Genomic DNA, 19,904 nt, shown 5'->3' with positions numbered 1-19,904 from the left:
TCATCCCCAAAAATAGTGACATGAATGGACAGCCACCATTTCTTTGTCTTACAGCAATGGGGGTTCAATGTTAGGGTCTTTTACCACTGTGATACAGACCTGCACTTTTATAAAATTATTTTATTTTGAGATGGGGGTGGGGAGTCCCACTAAATTGGTGAGACCTGGCCTCTAACTTGTGATCCTTCTGTCTCAGTATCCCAGTACCTGGCATTGTAGGCAGGCACCACCAAGCACAGCCAGCCACCATTTATTGTAATCTTTCATTTTTTTTAATACTTGGAATTGAACCCAAGGGTGCTTTACCACTGAGTTACATTCTTGGTCTTTTTTATCATTTTAGCTTGAGACAGGATCTTGCTAAGTTGCTAAGAGTCTCACTAAATTGCTGAGGTTGTCCTTGAACTTGCAATCTCTTGCTTCAGCCTCTACTTTGCTGGGATTACAGGTGTGCCCCACTACACTCAGGCTGCCACTGTTTATTAGTCTTTTGTTTTTAAGGCTGACTGGGATCAGTTAGGTGATTCTCACCCAAGTCAACTGGGGTGGAACTGGCTTCCCCACAAGGTTTTGCCTTTAGTTGTCCTGCAGAGATTTTGTAAATAACATCGCAATGATAAAGTAAAACTTATCAAACTCTAACATGTTCCCTTGGTTCACTCCGATATAATAGATTCCTTATTTACTGAAAAAATTAACTCCAAGAAATTTGATTTTGAAATCGTTTTCCAAAAATGTACTATTGAAATATTCAGTTCATTTTTATTATCTATAGTGATGCTACTGGGCATTAACACATCAGACCTTTTTACCATTATCTATCTGAAAGTTAATACACATCTCAAAAAGCTAGAAGAAAGGAGTTTAAATGTTTTCACCTCAGAGAAATGAACAATGTTGGAGGAGAAAGACATGTTTAATTTGATTGAAACATTACATAACATATACATGTTAAATACATGATACCTGGTAAACATGCACAAGCATGTGTTTAGTTAAAACTTAAGCTAATAACTAGTTTCATAGCTTTTTGGCCGATAGCATGTTTATCCAAATTTCTGTGTATTCTGAAGTGACAGTGTGTACTCAATTAACTATTTTTAAATGTAATATATAATGATTTTTAGAACTTCCTCTGATGATTGAAAATGTACAAACACATGAGGTTTATGTACTAAAATTATTCAAATGTACTTAAATCTGATTTAAATCATTTAAAGTTATATCAAAAGATTAAACTATATTGTCCTCTGTTCGGCTTGTTTAAAAAAAGTTTTTGTAAAATGAAAGAAATTTATATTATTTTTGGATTCTTGCTGCCAGGATTTTCCCCTGTCTAGAATAAAATAGTATAAAATGAGCCAGCTTTCACTACAGGACTATAGCTCAAAAAGTGTTTGGATAGCCTTCTGCTTTTCCATTTGCTCATGTTATATATCTTATAGTGATTTTCACAATAACATCCCACATAAGCCCACGGTTTAGTCATAAGGTATGCCTGTAATAAATCTGGGAGGCAGATGGCAAGCACAGCTCTTCTGACTTTGATCGCTTTAGATCCTCTTTTGTCTCTTCTCGGAGCTCCTTTATCTGTATTTCTCCTTCCTTCTAATGTTAGTAAAGTATTAAATTTTTTAGCACTTTTAATTTTAGGTTCCTAGAGACAGGCTTGGGATTTATAAACACTTTAATCATATAATACTTAGTAGAGTGAGTAGACTATTGTAGATAAAGAATCACTCCATAGATGTCTTTTAAGTATCAAGTTACCAGCCACTTTTCATATAATGAGAAGTGGATAAAATGAAAAGGAGCATAGATCTTTAAAAGTCAGCAGGTAATGTTTCTGATAATTTGAGGCTATTAAATTCTAAGGAAAGTAAGAAAATATTATAGTGCATATGGAATTGAGATCTATCTGCCAATTTCATGTCCTAGAAAACAATAAGTAGTTTAAATTGTATCCAGGATCTGTATGTAAGGCTAAAAAGAATCAGACAAGTATCTTAAGTCGATGGAAGGTAACCCAAAATTTCAGAAGTATGTGGATATTTTTCAAAGTCTTACCATACAGTTAAAAAATAAGGTGGGTTCAGGGATACAGGCCTATAGTCCCAGCACTTGGGATGTTGAGGAGGAAGAATCACTTGAACAATCTAGGCACAAAGCAAGAGCTCACCTCATCCCCAGAAAAAAAAAAAAAAAAAAATTAGACTGTACAGGTCACAAATATTAAGACACTCCTGCCTTAAAAAAATACAGGGAGCACTTTTTTTTTGCTACCATAAGCAAAAAATCATGAAATCAACGTAACCCTTTTTAATATTTCCCTGTGGACTCATAAATAGAGATAGCATACTAGAAAATACTAGTAAATTATGTGACCTTTTCGGAATTTCCAAATTATTCCAGAGAGATGGTCCAGTCCTAGTTTCTTAAAACCTATGGCATTTCTCACTTTATCAGTCAGGTATCATTGTAATAATGCTGTATGAGAAGACACCACAGTACTCATTGGGTTAAAATAATGCAACAGTTACTCCCATGGGTTTACTTGGGGTGGCTGCATGTCAACCTGTAACAGCTTCACACAGCACACTGCAGATCTTAAAATCTACATCTGTTCAGCATGTCTGTCTTTTTCCTCAGACCAGTGGGTTAGCTAAGACAGGTTCTTCTCCAAGTGACTGTATAGGCACAAAAGGAATTCCCAAGTCATGATGACACATTTAAAGTCCCTGCTATTGTTCTACTCACTAGCATACCAAAGCAAATCATAAGGCAGAATTCTAATTCAAAATATGATGAAACATAATATTCACTTTGTAGGGTGAACTGCAAGTTCACATAGCAAAGGAAATAATACCGGGAAAAGAAATTGGGGTCAATAGTGCAATCTACAACAGTGGTTCCTCCTTAGAAATGAGTATTTTTTCAGTGTAGAGTACTCTACATCTAGTTTTAAATCCTTTTTGAATATCATTAACCCAAGATGGGCCCAAAATTAACATGGAACGCTTAGAATATCATGAAAGACAGAGGTTAATGCCATAAAAGACTGTGTCCAGATGCCATTTTGTGAAGAAAACCAGAGTTCTTTATATTATTTTTCCTATGTCTCTAATCCACCCCAAGTGTTCAAATGTCCACTCATCCACCTTCTGATCCACAAGACACACATAAAATAATATTGCCAAGACATAAACAAATATATTCACTACTTAAAATTATATATTCTCAAGCCACCTTCTGTCTTTTTTGACAAGTATCATTCCTTTTTAATTATATTCTCTAGTAAAAATTCAACTACCAATAAAAGTAAATGGATGCCTGACATGCAAAGGATAATAAAGCAATTCAAGTGGCATGCACGTTTAGTAAATATGACAAAACTAGTTTCCAGTTACTGAGATAGAACCTATATTTCGGTAGGGTTAAATTATTTTAAAAAGACAGATAAAATTCTCTGAGAGTCAGTGATGGTTCTTTAATCACTGTTAGTCCAAGGCATCATTTGATTATCCTGCAATACCTTCGTACAATTTTGCTGATCTGTGACTATCATTACTAATAGCATTTTCCCAGAATAAGGCAGATCCACTTCCATCATTGACAGCATTCCACAGATAGAAAAAAATCTTGTCAAATGCAATTTGCTAAAATTACAAGGAGAATGAGAGACTGTGCACTGAGCAGGTGGTGCCTACTCAAGAAGAGAATTCTATTTTTATGCTTCTAATATACATTTCTCCTTCCCTAAATGTGACATTGTAGTTCCAGTAGAAGATGAAGTCAATCCTAAAAGGGAATAAAAAGTCTTTAATGTTAAACCAGAGGTACCAGAGGCCCCACATAACATATATTCCATTTTATTGTAACAGTTCCCCAGTATGCAAGGTTGTCTATGTGCCTCTGACATTAAGATACTTGATAATTTATAAATTCTGGTTATTTTATCCTAGTGTTCACAACTATCTGGACCATCCCTTAGTATCTTTAAGTGCTTGAATTAGGAGATAATATGCTTGTAAGTAGTGTAGCAAATAACCCCATATCTCTATGACTTATTGCAAAAGAAAAAAAAAGTTTTTCATTCAACAAAACCCATGAAATCTGCTCTCAAACTGAAAAAAAAAAAAAAAAAAAAAGAAGTAACCTGCTTCAATTTTATCTCTGGCAGCTCAGCAGGAGGTCTCTACCAGGATACCTGATACAAAGAGAGAGAAAAACTGAATAATTGTATGAGCAGTTTCTGTTGCTTTAGGACAGAAATGAAAAATGTCTTTTATTTTCACAATTCATTCAGCAAAAATAGTCACATGATCTGCCTAATAAGGTGGAAAGTATGGTTTTCCATGTGCCCAAGCAGAGGAAGTACAAACAGGATTTGATGAGCACGTATCTTTGGTTTCTCACACTATACTCAAAGCTCCATTCTTGACAAACTCCAGCATAATGTAGTCAAAACAACAGTCAGTATGCCTGGGTTTAGAGAGTAGCTTGACTCTATTTCAGTTCCCCTATATGCTAAATCAAGCTGCCCCAAGCTAAGTTAAGAGATTTTTAGCTTGTCTACAATTTCATATTTGTCTCTTCCTAGGAAAGAAGTTCTCTTATTTTATCTTGTATAATTATTACCTTTTTGAGAGCGGCTAGTGCCAATTATAACAGAATCAGCAGTACCTGAGGAATGATGAGACTATCAGGTTGGCTGTTCAATGAAAATGATAAGATTATGCATCCAGTACCTTGCCATAAGATTTGCATAAGAAATACAGCATAGACTCATGACCACAGCATTAGAGAAATTCATCTTTTGACATATATGCTTATGTAAGAGTGACAGAATAAACTGATAAATTTTGACTGAACTCCTCATGACCTGGACATATTTAGGACATTTCCTTCTCTCTCTCCCAATTTCCTTCTAGTTTATTTGTGAGCTTTATACCTTCATGGAAGAGACATCATGAGGGCAGTAAAAGAACATGAAATTTGATAAATGGCAAGCCTTTGCTTAAATCCATGTATTCCGTTTTTACCATCAGAGATATTAAGATCAATATGGTATTCCACGATTTAATAAGCAGTAGGTGAATTTAACATTGCAGTATGAGAATTAAGTTTCTGTCCAAAGAAGGAAAACCATAATTTAACTTACATTCCAATCAGATATTTATTTTTCAATCCAAAGAAGGTTAATGACAGTAACCTGCAGATTGCAGAAACAGATAAAAAAATTAAGAATATTCAGTTGTGCTACAATATCAACAAAACAAGATATTACCTGTTAAAATACAAATCAGACTGCCAGTATCTGGTAGAGCCCAGTAATGGGGGGAAAATTTCCTATAATCAGTTGCTAGAGACAAAAGAAACTGAAAATAAATACAAGTGTTAAATGCAAGAGAATACAAAAAGGGGCAAAGATCAATCTTATAGCAAAAATTGTAGAATAGTTTTCACTAGTTACCAAAATAACAACAACAAAAACCATAGATGAAGATTAAAGCAGAGCCCACTGCATAGTTCACCGGAGTGATAGTTACTGAGATTAAGTTATAGTGTATACTATTATCATATGCAATATACGTTCAGTCTTTCTCAACAAATGCATCTTTGTACTTATTTATATTAGTATTCATGAGATCCATACTTAAAGGGCTCAAATCAGGTATCATTGTTATCAGACACCTCACTCTAAGATTTAGTAAAAAAGTCTTAGGCAATAGTAGTAGAAAACTGAGATACACGTAGTATTGACAGATTACCACTTTCGCAAAGCTATTTTCTCATGGGCTTTTTATGTCATTTCTTTTGGATTTTCTGCAACAAAAAAACAGATTAAGTTCTGACTCTTCCTCATGACCACTAAACATGAAGCTACTTTCACATTTCCTTTAGATTACTCCTCATTTTACTTAATTTTGGACAAGTCCTCAGTTCTTGGGTTTATTCTTTTTTTCCTGCTTTCCCAAGCTATACTCGTTTCCTGTTCCACAGTTTTAAAAGCTATCTATAAGGAAACTTTCAAATTTACATCACACTCCTGTACTTTTCTTAACTCCAGACTCAATTATGTAATGGCTTATCAGATAACTGCTTCAATAACTGAAAGCATCTCAAATTTAATGTGTTTAAAATTGCAATTCTGATTTCCACCCCATCTTTAAATTGTGCTCCCCAGCCTTCTACCCATCAGGAAATTCCAACCTAATCTTCCTAGTTTGTACTGTAGAGCATACTTTGAAATCATGCTAGATGTTCTCTTTTCTCTTTTTCTGACAGTTTGTATCCAATCCAATTTTGAACTTTCAAAACAAATTAAGTTCTGACTCTTCTGCATAACCACGAATGCCACTAACCATAGTCTCAAATTATATCCACACATACATACATACATATATGATGGCAGTAGTCCTCTGACTTACATACCAACACCATGTTTGGTAGGTAACAAGTACGTTTTTCCTACCCTATTTTAGCATTTCTTCTATGATTTCTATTTTTTTTTCCATTGATTTCATCTTTGGCCTTTAGTTCTTTGGAAATTCTCACATCCATAGTCATAGACCACTGGTCCTCTAAATTAGAACCAAGGCAGTATATTAGCTCTGTACATCACTGATTTCACAGTGGCACAAAAATACTAAAAGAATCATATTGACAATGTAAAAATTATGTTTGGGCATCTGTCTCACTATAGATTATATTGTATTTGTTTCTCGACAAAAGGTAATGTTAGAAAACATCCAACTGTGTTTTTCATAGATTATGAACAAACCTGCTGCTGAAACATAGACAAACAAATTGTGCTCATCAAGCATTAATGCTACCATCTGCAAAATGAAACATATTTTAAATCTACTTGAAAATCTCTGAAGTCAAGGGTAAAATTATTACTTGTCACTTTAAATTCCTAGTAAACTTGTCAAAAATATTTTGGCCTGTTTCCTGGTGAAGAATAATAATTCCCTATCTCCAGAATTACTAAGAATTTTGAAGTTCACCTCAGAGAAAATTATCGTAAATCAATAGTCTCTACCTTCAATATAAAATTTCACTTCAGATTGATTAGTGTGAATATTGGAGGACTCAACAGTTGCAGGACTCAACGCTAGAGTTAAGAAGAAACTCCTCAATTAGTCTAAGTGGGTTTAATCTTATAGTGACAAAGATGAGGAAACAAATTTTCCTTTGTGAAATGAACATAGAAATCAAACCTTCTGAAAACCAAGATACAAAACTTAGAGCAACAAAGAATATAGCAATGCAACATTTATTGAATCATACCTCTGTCCCAGGTCTTAATGCTTGTCAAGTTATTATCATTATGTTACCTAAATCTTACAACAAGAATTGAACACACATCTGTTTAACTCCATAGTCACTGCTCTAAACAACTCTATTATATTCTCTTGGAAATTAATGGTAATAACTACATAACTAGCTTTTCTCACTTATTTTCTTATTTAAAACTGAAAATAGCTGGACATGAATTACACACCTGTAATCCCAGCAGCTCAGGGACTAAGGCAGGAGGATCACAAGTTCAAAGCTAGCCCCAGTAACTTAGTGAGGCCCTAAGCAACTTAGGGAGACCCTGTTTCAAATGTTTTAAAAAATGGACTGGGGATATAGCTGGAAGCATCCTTTGGTTCAATCCCTGGTACAAAAAAAAAAAAAAAAAAAGAAATCTGCCAGTAACTCTGCAAAGTATTTAACCATATTGAATCAAAGCATAAACAGAGTATTCCAATTTCACAATGTCAGTGGTAGACTTGAACCCAAAGACCATACTTGGATTCCATTTTTCCAAAACTTCAAAAAGAGGAAGTATCTGAAATAATAATTCCAAAATTCTGGAAAACTAGAGTCTATCACAGCTATCAAAAATATGATGTACTTTTTTCTCTTAAAAGATAAAATAAGCAAATGTTAACAGTGTTAATTATTTGAGACAGACCAGCCCTTGCCACAGAAGTATTAGTGAGGAGCCAAAAAATATATCTCCTACATACAACTCATTATAATAATGAGTAGGTATACCCTAAAGAAGATAACTGGAAAATGATATCATCAAATATCCAATCAAGAAGATAGAAAATATTCAATGCTTCAAATAGAAGGAATATTTAATTCTGGGTGTTCTCTGTGGTATGTTAAAGTTTAAAAAAAAAATGACCCTAATATAGATACTGTTTACTACAGGTTGGAAAGGGAACTGGGAGAGGATAGATAGAGGTTTGATGAGTTCGTGATGTATCCTGAAATATCACAGCAAACTCCATTAGTAGGAACAATTAATACATATTTATTAAAAATAAGGGCACAGATTAAAATTAGCAAAGGGAGAAAGCATACTGGGTAAAAATCAGGAGAGAGCAGGCACAAATCTCCACCTGTCCTCTCGCAGAGGGGATTGTCCTCAGATACTCAGAAAAGAAAAACACAAACAAAAACAAAAACAAGCATTCATCAAAAATAGTATCATCAGCCTTTACTATCTAATTAAACTGGTACCTTAAGTTCTCAAAGCCTCAGGCCTTCAAAAGCAGATGTTCACTGTAAATCACATTGTTAGCTTAACTCTCTGGTCACATAGGTACTTTATGCCCTAAGACTTGAGACATAAAGAAATATGCCTTTTAGACAAATTCCAACAGCTCAGAATTCATCTCTCCATAGTCAGCCAAGACCATTCTTAAAGACAAGCCTCTCTTCTGAGTGTCCGGAATCCAGCAACCTACGCTCAAGTTAATCTTTTCTGCACGTGAGGTGGCCAAGAAGCAGTGCTTTCAGGAGACAGTAATGTCCATGTCTAGCACTGGCATAGCAAAGAGAGAGCTTGGAGAGGCATCTACATAGCTGGTGCTTAGAGAGCGTGGTGGTGGGCAGGGAGTATAAAGCTGACACTGAGAAGTATTGTGGAAGGTTTAGCTGTTTTGTTTTGAGAGACTGTAGCACAACTGGCGCTGGGAGAGGCAAAAAGTGGGGCATCAGAGCTACACCTGTCTTGTCTTGCTTAAACATCACTGCTAAGAACTGAAAACAAGAAACCCCTCCCACATTCTCACTCCTCACTTTCCTCTGATGCCTCCCTTAGGCCTTTATCTTTAATGTCTTATTTCTGGCCAATAAGTCTGAGAAATTTATTATCCAAACTCCTTCCTTGGAAGAGAGTCAGTAGGTTACATCATCCTTTTAAATAAGAGAGCAGTAAACCATCACATCCTTAAACCTCTCCTTTCCATTCCCAAGAACCTAGCCAAGTCAAGGGAACAATGAAAGTAGGCCCAGCCTGCAATGCCCAGGTATGTATTATCTTGAAGACTGACTCACACTTCCTAGAAATGAGGGAAAACCAGTGTGATCTGTAGAAACTGCGTTCTTGCTTGAATAAAAAGACAACTGTTTGTTCCTTGGAATGTTGATTGTGCAGTGGAACCAATCAAGCTAATGATGTTGCTGTTTATGTTATGAAACCTAACTAATAAAGCCCCTCTCCCTGTGGTAACTGACAAAAACAGTTAGGTGCTAATCCAGGGTCACCTCTGGACAAGGAGCCATGAGGGATGGAGATACTGCTTTCTGGAGAAGCACCGTGAGGTATGGAGGTGCTATCTCTCCAGACCATTGCCACTGGACCTTATGTCTTGCATGCCATCTCTAGGTGTCTTCTTTGGTCTCTATGTAGCCTATTTGTACTGTCCTGGCACAAATGGGCCATGGACAGTACAACTGGTAAATAATCTTCATACTAACCTATTAACTACTAGTTAGTTAACAGCAGAATACCAACTTAATACTTTTTTTTTTCTTTTGTACCAATGGTCTCTCCACCACATCCTGATAACTAAATTGATAAGAAAAGTGATTAAGCAAATTGATATTTGGGTCATCAAAGGAGGACTACATAACCTCCAGTTTTTGAAGACCTTTAAAAGTAGACTCCCCTAACAAAACAAAAAATTACAAGATATTAGAAATCTTCTATACTTCTCAACTTTCTCTTTGACCTGAGTTGACTCACAATTACCCCTGGTTTGAGTATCATTATCTACAGAGTGAATTATAAGAACTATTAATTCATTTTCAAGTTAAGATCTAAACTAACCAAGCTGATCACCCAAATTCATTTTGCTAAATAAGCAATGCATTGAATTTATATTCTTTTTAACTACTTGGTTTTGGTTGATCAGTCCTCCTTTTTTTTTCATAAGAGCATAGTAAGGAAAATTAAATCATTCTTTGCTCTGCAGGTGAGAGTAAGGGGCAGAGAGATCAGAAAAGTACCACCTGCTCATTCTAACTGATGGATGATTTTCTTAAGACAAATGTCTTTAGGTGAAAAGACCATCTGTTGTCCAAATGTATCTGCAATCTGTCTACTGGGGACAGTAAAACTGCTAGCACCACATGTTAAATGCACATATGTTTTTAAATTCCTTCCTATAAAATACCTTTACAACATATTTACATCCATGTCAGTCCTTTGCTTGTGGAGAAATAACCAGTTCTTCAGTTTGGATAGTTTATAACAACTTCCCAGAAACGCATAAGGTTTTTAAAGATTTCATTCTTTTAATATGTTGCTCAGAATACACAGTCATAATTTCTGGATATAGGTGCAAAATATGCAGGTTTAATAATCATGCTAGATTATTTTAGGTTAATTTGAGTATTACTGATCAAAGGATTGACCCTCTGTTTTGCTAATTTTAGTGACACATTTATTCAGTTTCTAACATATTTATCCAATATAATTATTATAATAACTTAGATAAGTTTCAAATATTCAACTTACTGCCATACAAAGGTCTGTGTATAATGGAAGAATTTCAAACTCAAACTTTGCAAAAATGAAGTATGCTGTAAATGATTGGATTCACACAGTATTAATAGAACTTTACATGGGTTACTTATTAAGGTTGTACAATAAAATAATATAAATACCAAGGTTATTCTCACCCCACTGAGAAATGGGTGATTACTCATTACCCATGAAGAGAAAGTCTCCGTTTAATTTCTGAATTCTTTCTTAGAAACCTCATCTTCATATGTGTGTTTTTGAGGATGGAGTGGTTGGTTGTGATAAATTTTTCCTGACAAAAATAATGACTCCATGACTGGCTTCAAAGGTAAATGGGTTACACATTGCATAAGAATTTAATGCTCCTTCCTGTGCGATCTCAAGTGCTCACCTCCCTTCTTCTCATGTCAATAGTAAATTCAATGCTCTTTGTTTAACTGTTCCTTGTTGAACAGGTTATACATGCACAACAGATTTCTGAATTGCTGATGACAAAGGGAATCAAATTGAAAAGCTCTCATTTACTTCTTTGGAAGAAGTTTATAATCAACTCTAAGTTTTAATTTAAAAATAAAAGGAAACTAATTTCATCACATTTTGCAAGGTTTTCATTGTTTTGTTAACTCTTCATTTCATTTTTTTTCAGTGTATCTAAAAGTTCTCACCTTTATTTCTCTTCTTAGTGATTTTTGGTTATGAACTTTTTCCTTAATACCCATCAAGACAACATTGGACATAAAAACTTCATAAACAGGTCTTTCTCTTTCTCCTTTTTTCTGGAACTCCATTAAGGGTTTGTGGTTTCCTGCAAATTTAAAACTAATCCTTTCCTGGACGTAATGGCTCAGGCTTATAATCCCAGCAGCTCAGAAAGCTGAGGCTGGAGGATCGAGAGTTCAAAGCCAGCCTCAGCCAAAGTGAGTCACTAAGCAACTCAGTGAGACCTTGTCTCTAAATAAAATACAAAATAGGACCGCGGATGTGACTCAGTGGTCAAGTGCCCTTGAGTTCAATCCCCAGTACCAAAAATAAAAAAACAAAAAAAAATTAATAATCCTTTGAGGAATTGAGATACCCAAAATGATAGATTCTCCCAGAATTTCAGATTCCATTGTTTTTGAGACATTGAGAGGACATAATTCTTTTATCTATGTCTAAGAAAATAATCTAAAACATTATTTGTATATAAATTTAAATAACATCTCTGTTATCTCAGTGGATTAATAATATTTTATGCACAATATTTGCAACAGTTTTTTAAAGGTGAACAAATGCAATTCTTTTTTCACTGTGTAACCCCTTATTTGACTCTTAAATGTCCTTCAAAAGTCAACTATCTCAAGACTTGTTTCCCAGTCTGTTGCCCTATGTGGAAGTTGTAGATTCTTTAAGAGGGTAGAGAGGTTGTAGGTCATTGTATGTATGACCTTGAATGGGATATGGAGACATTGGCTCTTTCCCATTTCTGTTTTTATTTGCTTTCTGAATGCCATGAGGTGAACAGGATTCCTCTGCCATATACACCTACCATGATGTACTGCCTTACTACAGGGCTAAAAGCAATGGAACTGACAATGGACTGACACTTCCAAAACTGTCAGTCAAAATAAACCTTTCACTTATTAAGTTGATTCACCCTCCAATATTTATTACAATAAAGGAAAACTAACTTATACAACTTAGAAATTAATTGTATTGACTGTCTTATTTGCTATAATTACACTAAATTCTCCTGCCTTGCTATTTGGGCTGTCTTTCCTAAGTATAAATTTCCTATCCTGAAGTGTGTCATTTAAATAGAAATCACTCATTCATTAGATAGTGAATGAACTTTCATAGAGATCCTTTGCTTCTACTTCTGATTCACGCAATCCCTGATTGAAGATCTATTACTTAAGATCAATGTTGACTCACACAAACAAGATCTCACTTGACAGATGGAAAAAAAAGATCTAACAACAATAACAAACACTAGAGCGATTCTGTTCTAAACATAAGCCAGAGGATAGAAAAATAAAAGCTCTATAAAATCAAAGTTTTCAAAGTAAAGACAAAAGTAATGTAATTTAATTCAACCTTTTATCTGATGCTCTAATCCAGTTTATCCCTTGTCCATAAAGGGTTTGGTAAACTCTGAGCTTGGAGATGTCTAGGGAAGAAAAGCACCGTTTCCTTCCATGCTGACTCAGAGGCTTACGACACTACAGCTTCTGCTTCACAGTGCTGTTTCTAGCTCTCCAATTTTCACAGAGTAATGCTAATCTCTTCCTAACAAAACCTCATAACCATTTGAGGAAAGTCATGGTAGTCTCTTTTTACACACAAGTCTTTCAAATTTGAGCAATACTTTATATTTTTAAATTAAGTTCACCTGCCATCTTAGTCCCAGTTTTCTGTAATGTAAATTCTGTGACCAGCAGTCAAGCCAGAATATTTCTTCCATTAGAAACATGTTTTTCCATAGAAGCCTGATATTATGTTAATGTTACACTCAGTTCCTTTGCTGCCTTGTATTGCACTTACACCACCCCAAATTTCTGTCACAGGCAAAATAAAGATATCATACCTGAGTCATCAAAACCTGTGAACGTTATTTTATATGGCAAAACACACTTCAAAGATGAAATTAAATTAAAGACATTGGGATGGGGAGATTGTCCTCATTAACTGTGGTGGTACAAATGTAATCACCATGGTCCTTATTTTGGGAAGGCAGTAGAATCAGTCAGAAAAAGAGAGATGCCATGACAGAAACAGAAGGCAGAGTGATGCTACTATTGGAGGAGAGTCATCCTCTAGAACCTGGAAAAGGGCAGAGCTTCTCCCCAGAGCCCTCAGAAGGAGCACAGCACTGCTGACACTCTTGATGTTGATTTCATCCCCTTTGAGCTCCACTGTAAGAGTCTCACCTTTGGAACTAGAGAAGAAATAATTCATTGTTTTAAGCTGATAAGTTTATGGAGACTTGTTAAAGCAGAGTTTAGAAACTCATACAATTCCTAATACGTCTTCATCCATATTGCTTCTAGCCATGTGGTACTTATGAAAGTTATTCTTGATTCTTATAAAGCAAGTTATATTTATTCTTTTTAAATTTTAAATTATTGGGTTCATCTCATATCACCATTCTTTCAATGCATTTTAGATGCTTATTTTGACCTCATTTGCCAGACTTATCACAACCCAATTTACCAAAACCCTAACAGTAAAATATGATGGTTAAGAGTAAAATGTTCTGTAAATAATAGAACATGATATATATGAAATGCAATTGAGGATTTATGTACAGCATGAATTAATCATGTGCCATTTTTCAAGCACTGTAAAAAACATTCTGCATTCACTATCATGTTAAATTCCGTTACCTCCACCCTATTTTGTCTTTGTTATCTTCATATATGAAATTACTGAACTGTGGTCAAGCACCAATTTGCCTAATAATAACATCATTGGCTACAAATTGTCGAAAGTGGAAATCAACTCTTCTTGAATTTTTCTAGTTTTTAGCAACATCTTATGAATAAAAAGACTTGACAAATATTAATGTCCATATTTTTCAACAGTAAAACTAAGTGATTTTGTTAATTAATACAATTCAATTCCAGAACTTTACATTTGAAGTATTCAAGACAAAGAAAATGCAAATTAAAACAACTAAGATTTTACCTTACTCCAATTAGAATGGCTATTATCAAGAACACAAACAATAATAGATGTTGGCATGGATATGGGGAAGGGGCAACTTTTACATTGCTGGTGGAGTTGCAAATTGGTATAGCCACTCTGGAAAGCAGTATGGAGAATTCTCAGAAAACTTGGAATGGACCCACTATTTGACCCAGTTATTCCACTCCTCAGTTTATACCCAAAGGATTTAAAATCAGCATACTACAGTCATGCAGTCACAACAATGTTTATAGCAGCTCAGTTCACAATAGCTAGATTGTGGAACCAACCTAGATGCCCTTCAACAGATGAATGGATAAAGAAACTGTGGTGTATATATACACAATGGAATATTATTCAGCCATAAAGAAGAATAATATTATGGCATTTGCAAATAAACGGAATTGGAGAATATCATTCTAAGTGAAATAAGCCAATCCCAAAAAACCAAAGGCCGAATGTTTCCCCTGATAAGTGGAGAATGACATATAATTGGGGTGGGGGGTGTGGGGAGTGAAAGAAGAATGCAGGAACTTTGGATTATATAAAAGGAAATGAGAGGGAGGGGAGTATGAAAAATGGTGGAATGAGACAGACATCATTACCCTATGTACATGTATGATTACACGAATGGTATGAATCTACATTGTGCACAACCATAGAAATGAAATGATGTACCCCATTTGTGTACAATGAATCAAAATGCAGCCTGTAAAAAATTAAAATATAAATAATTTAAAAAATGATTCTCAATGCATTAAAATATTAACAAAGTAAAATAGAAATATCAACCACTAACTTTTGTAATAACAATTTCATTAAAAAATTGCTGATCAATTGGTGGACTGTCAGGCAAGCCTGTATTCAGTTTTGTGACCTATGTATCTCAACTGAAATACAGATTTGTTTTAGTCTCATTCTGGGATAAAACACTTTTAAATTGGCATGCATATCTAAAAAATAAATAGAAGTTGTGAACAGGACTGTCATCAATATTAATTTAAAAGAATGAGCCTGTATCTTCAAAATGTTCAGGTCATGAATTATCTACCTTGATTCTTTGGGAAATAGAATTTAAAAGTAAAAAATATATATAAAGCAACATGGTATTATTAGGTAGTGCTCCATGAACAATTAGTTGCTATGCAACGAACTTTAAACAGTAACTGAAAATGATTTTTATGGAATAATATTCTTCTACTGAACTCAACTTATGCAAATATAAATGAGAAATGTTCAGCCTTACCCCATTCCAGTTTGATTTGTATCTTTAATATGATTTCATTATATGAAAGAAAAGTGTCTTATTTGACTATTAACCACACGTCACTATCAGTTTTGAATGGGTGTCATGTCCATCTATACAAAGAAAAAAGCTGAAGACATAAATAGTAGTGTTCAGTGTGACTTTTTAAAAATTATTATTATTATTATTATTATTATTATTAGTTATACTTGACAGTAGAATGTATTTTGATATATCATGCATACATGGAGCGTAACTTCCCATTTTTGTGGTTGTACAGATGTGGAGTTACATGGTTGTATATTTATATAAGAACACAGGAAAGTTATATTCAATTTATTCTATTGTCTCTCCTATTAACATCCCCACTTCCTTCTCTCCACTCCATTCTGTACAATTCAGTGAACCTCCCCTTCTCTTAACCCCCACCTCACGTATTATAAGTCAGCATCCACATATCAGAGAGAACATTTGGCCTTTGGTTTTTGTTTTTTTGTTTTTTTTTTTTTGTTGTTTTTTTTCCCCTTTAATAGTTCTTTATTTTTTTTTTTTCATTTTTTCCTTCTTTTATTTTTTTTTTTATTGTAAACAAATGGGATACATGTTGTTTCTCTGTTTGTACATGGCGTAAAGGCATACCATTTGTGTAATCATAAATTTACATAGAGCAATGTTGTTTGATTCATTCTGTTATTTTTTCCCTTCCCCCCACACCTCCCATCCCTCTTTACCCTCTATACAGTAGTTCCTTCCTCCATACTTGCCCCCCTCCCTAACCCTAACTCTAACCCTTCCCTCCCCCCCATTATGTGTCATCCTCCACTTATCAGCGATATCATTCGTCCTTTGGCTTTTTGAGATCGGCCTATCTCACTTAGCATGATATTCTCCAATTTCATCCATTTGCCTGCAAATGTCATAATTTTATCATTCTTTATGGCTGTGTAATATTCCATTGTATATATATACCACAGTTTCTTTATCCACTCATCAATTGAAGGGCATCTAGGTTGGTTCCACAGTCTGGCTATTGTGAATTGAGCAGCTATGAACATTGATGTGGCTGTATTTCTGTAGTATGCAGATTTTAAGTCCTTTGGGTATAGGCCAAGGAGTGGGATAGCTGGGTCAAATGGTGGTTCCATTCCAAGTTTTCTAAGGAATCTCCACACTGCTTTCCATAGTGGCTGCACTAATTTGCAGCCCCACCAGCAGTGTATGAGTGTACCTTTCTCCCCACATCCTCGCCAACACCTGTTGTTGCTCGTATTCTTGATAATCGCCATTCTAATTGGGGTGAGATGGAATCTTAGGGTGGTTTTGATTTGCATTTCTCTTATTACTAGAGATGTTGAACATTTTTCCATATGTTTGTTGATTGCTTGTAGATCTTCTTCTGTGAAGTGTCTATTCATTTCCTTAGCCCATTTGTTGACTGGACTATTTGAATTCTTGGAGTAGAGTTTTTTGAGTTCTTTATAGATTCTGGAGATTAGTGCTCTATCTGAAGTATGATTGGCAAAGATATTCTCCCACTCTGTAGGCTCTTTCTTCGCATTGCTGATAGTTTCCTTTGCTGAGAGAAAGCTTTTTAGTTTGAATCTATCCCAGTGGTTGATTCTAGTTTTTATTTCTTGTGCTATGGGAGTCCTGTTAAGGAAGTCTGGTCCTAGACCAACAAGGTGAAGATTTGGACCTACTTTTTCTTCTATAATCTGCAGGGTCTCTGGTCTGATTCCGAGGTCCTTAATCCATTTTGAGTTTAGTTTCGTGCATGGTAGGAGATATGGGTTTAGTTTCATTCTGTTGCATATGGATTTCCAATTCTCCCAGCACCATTTGTTGAAGAGGCTATCTTTTCTCCATTGCATATTTTTGGCCCCTTTGTCTAGTATGAGAAAATTGTATTTATTTGGGTTTGTGTCCGTGTCCTCTATTCTGTACCATTGATCTACCTGTCTATTTTGGTACCAACACCATGCCGTTTTTGTTACTATTGCTTTGTAGTAGAGTTGAAGATCTGGTATTGCAATACCCCCTGTTTCACTCTTCCTGCTAAGGATTGCTTTAGCTATTCTGGGTTTCTTATTCTTCCAGATGAATTTCATAATTGCTTGCTCTATTTCTGTAAGGTACGTCATTGGGATTTTAATTGGAATTGCATTGAATTTGTATAGCACTTTAGGTAGTATGGCCATTTTGACAATATTAATTCTTCCTATCCAAGAACATGGAAGATCTTTCCATCGTCTAAGGTGTTCTTTAATTTCTTTCTTTAGTGTTGTATAGTTCTCATTGTAGAGGTCTTTCACCTCTTTTGTGAGATTGATTCCCAAGTATTTTATTTTTTTCGAGGCTATTGTGAATGGGGTAGTTTTCCTAATTTCTCTTTCTGAAGATTCATCAGTTATGTATAAAAATGCATTGGATTTATGGGCATTGATCTTGTAACCTGCTACTTTACTGAAATCACTTATGAGTTCTAAGAGTTTTCTGGTGGAATTTCCTGGTTCCTCTAAATATATAATCATGTCATCAGCGAACAGGGATAGTTTGAGTTCCTCTTTTCCAATTCGTATGCCTTTAATTTCTTTGGTTTGTCTAATTGCTCTGGCCAGAGTCTCAAGAACGATGTTGAATAGAAGTGGTGAAAGAGGGCATCCCTGCCTTGTTCCAGTTTTTAGGGGGAATGCTTTCAGTTTTTCACCATTTAGAATGATATTAGCCATGGGCTTAGCATAAATGGCCTTTACAATGTTAAGGAATGTTCCCACTATCCCTATATTTTCTAGTGTTTTGAGCATGAAGGGGTGCTGTATTTTATCAAATGCTTTTTCTGCATCTATTGAAATAATCATGTGATTCTTGACTTTAAGTCTATTAATATGGTGAATTACGTTTATTGATTTCCTGATGTTGAACCAACCTTGCATCCCTGGGATGAAACCCACTTGATCATGGTGCACTATCTTTTTAATATGTTTTTGTATGCGATTTGCTAAAATTTTGTTGAGAATTTTTGCGTCGATGTTCATTAAGGATATTGGTCTGAAATTTTCTTTCCTTGATGAGTCTCTGTCTGGTTTAGGTATCAGTGTGATATTGGCTTCATAGAATGAGTTTGGGAGGGTTCCCTCCTCTTCTATTTTATGGAATACTTTGAGAAGTATTGGAATAAGCTCTTCCTTAAAGGTTTTGTAGAACTCGGCTGAGAACCCATCTGGTCCCGGACGTTTCTTTGTTGGTAGGCTTTTGATGACTTCTTCTATTTCAGTACTTGAAATTGGTCTATTTAAATTGTTTATGTCCTCCTCATTCAGTTTAGGCAATTCATATGTCTCTAGAAACCTGTTGATGTCTTCGAAATTTTCTATTTTGTTGGAGTATAGATTTTCAAAATAGCTTCTAATTATGTTTTGTATTTCCATCCTGTCTGTTGTGATATTTCCTTGTTCATTCCGAATTTTAGTGATTTGGGTTTTCTCTCGTCTTCTCTTTGTTAGTGTGGCTAAAGGTTTATCAATTTTGTTTATTTTTTCGAAGAACCAACTATTTATTTTGTCAATTTTTTGTATTGTTTCTTTTGTTTCAATTTCATTGATTTCAGCTCTGAGTTTAACTATTTCCTGTCTTCTACTACTTTTGGTGCTGTTCTGTTCTTCTTTTTCTAAGGCTTTGAGCTGTAGTGTTAGGTTGTTTATTTGTCGAGTTTTACTTCTTTTATTAAATGCGCTCCATGAAATAAATTTCCCTCTAAGTACTGCTTTCATAGTGTCCCAGAGATTTTGATATGATGTTTCTTTGTTCTCATTTACCTCTAAGAATTTTTTAATTTCCTTCCTAATATCTTCTGTTATCCATTCATCATATAATAGCATATTGTTTAATCTCCAGATGTTTGAATAGTTTCTGTGTTTTACTCTTTCATTTATTTCTAACTTCAATCCATTATGATCTGAAAGAATACATGCTAGTGTCTCTATCTTCTTGTATTTGCTAACATTAGCTTTGTGGCATAATATATGGTCTATTTTAGAGAAGGATCCATGTGCTGCTGAGAAGAAAGTGTATTCACTCTTGGTTGGATGGAATATTCTATAAATGTCCGTTAAGTCTAAATTATTGATTGTGTTGTTGAGATCTATGGTTTCTTTGCTCAATTTTTGTCTGGAAGATCTG

The sequence above is a fragment of the Sciurus vulgaris genome (assembly GCF_902686455.1).
Source record: "Sciurus vulgaris genome assembly, chromosome: 9".
Lineage (NCBI taxonomy): Eukaryota > Metazoa > Chordata > Mammalia > Rodentia > Sciuridae > Sciurus > Sciurus vulgaris.
Note: the sequence above shows the minus strand (reverse complement) of the source record.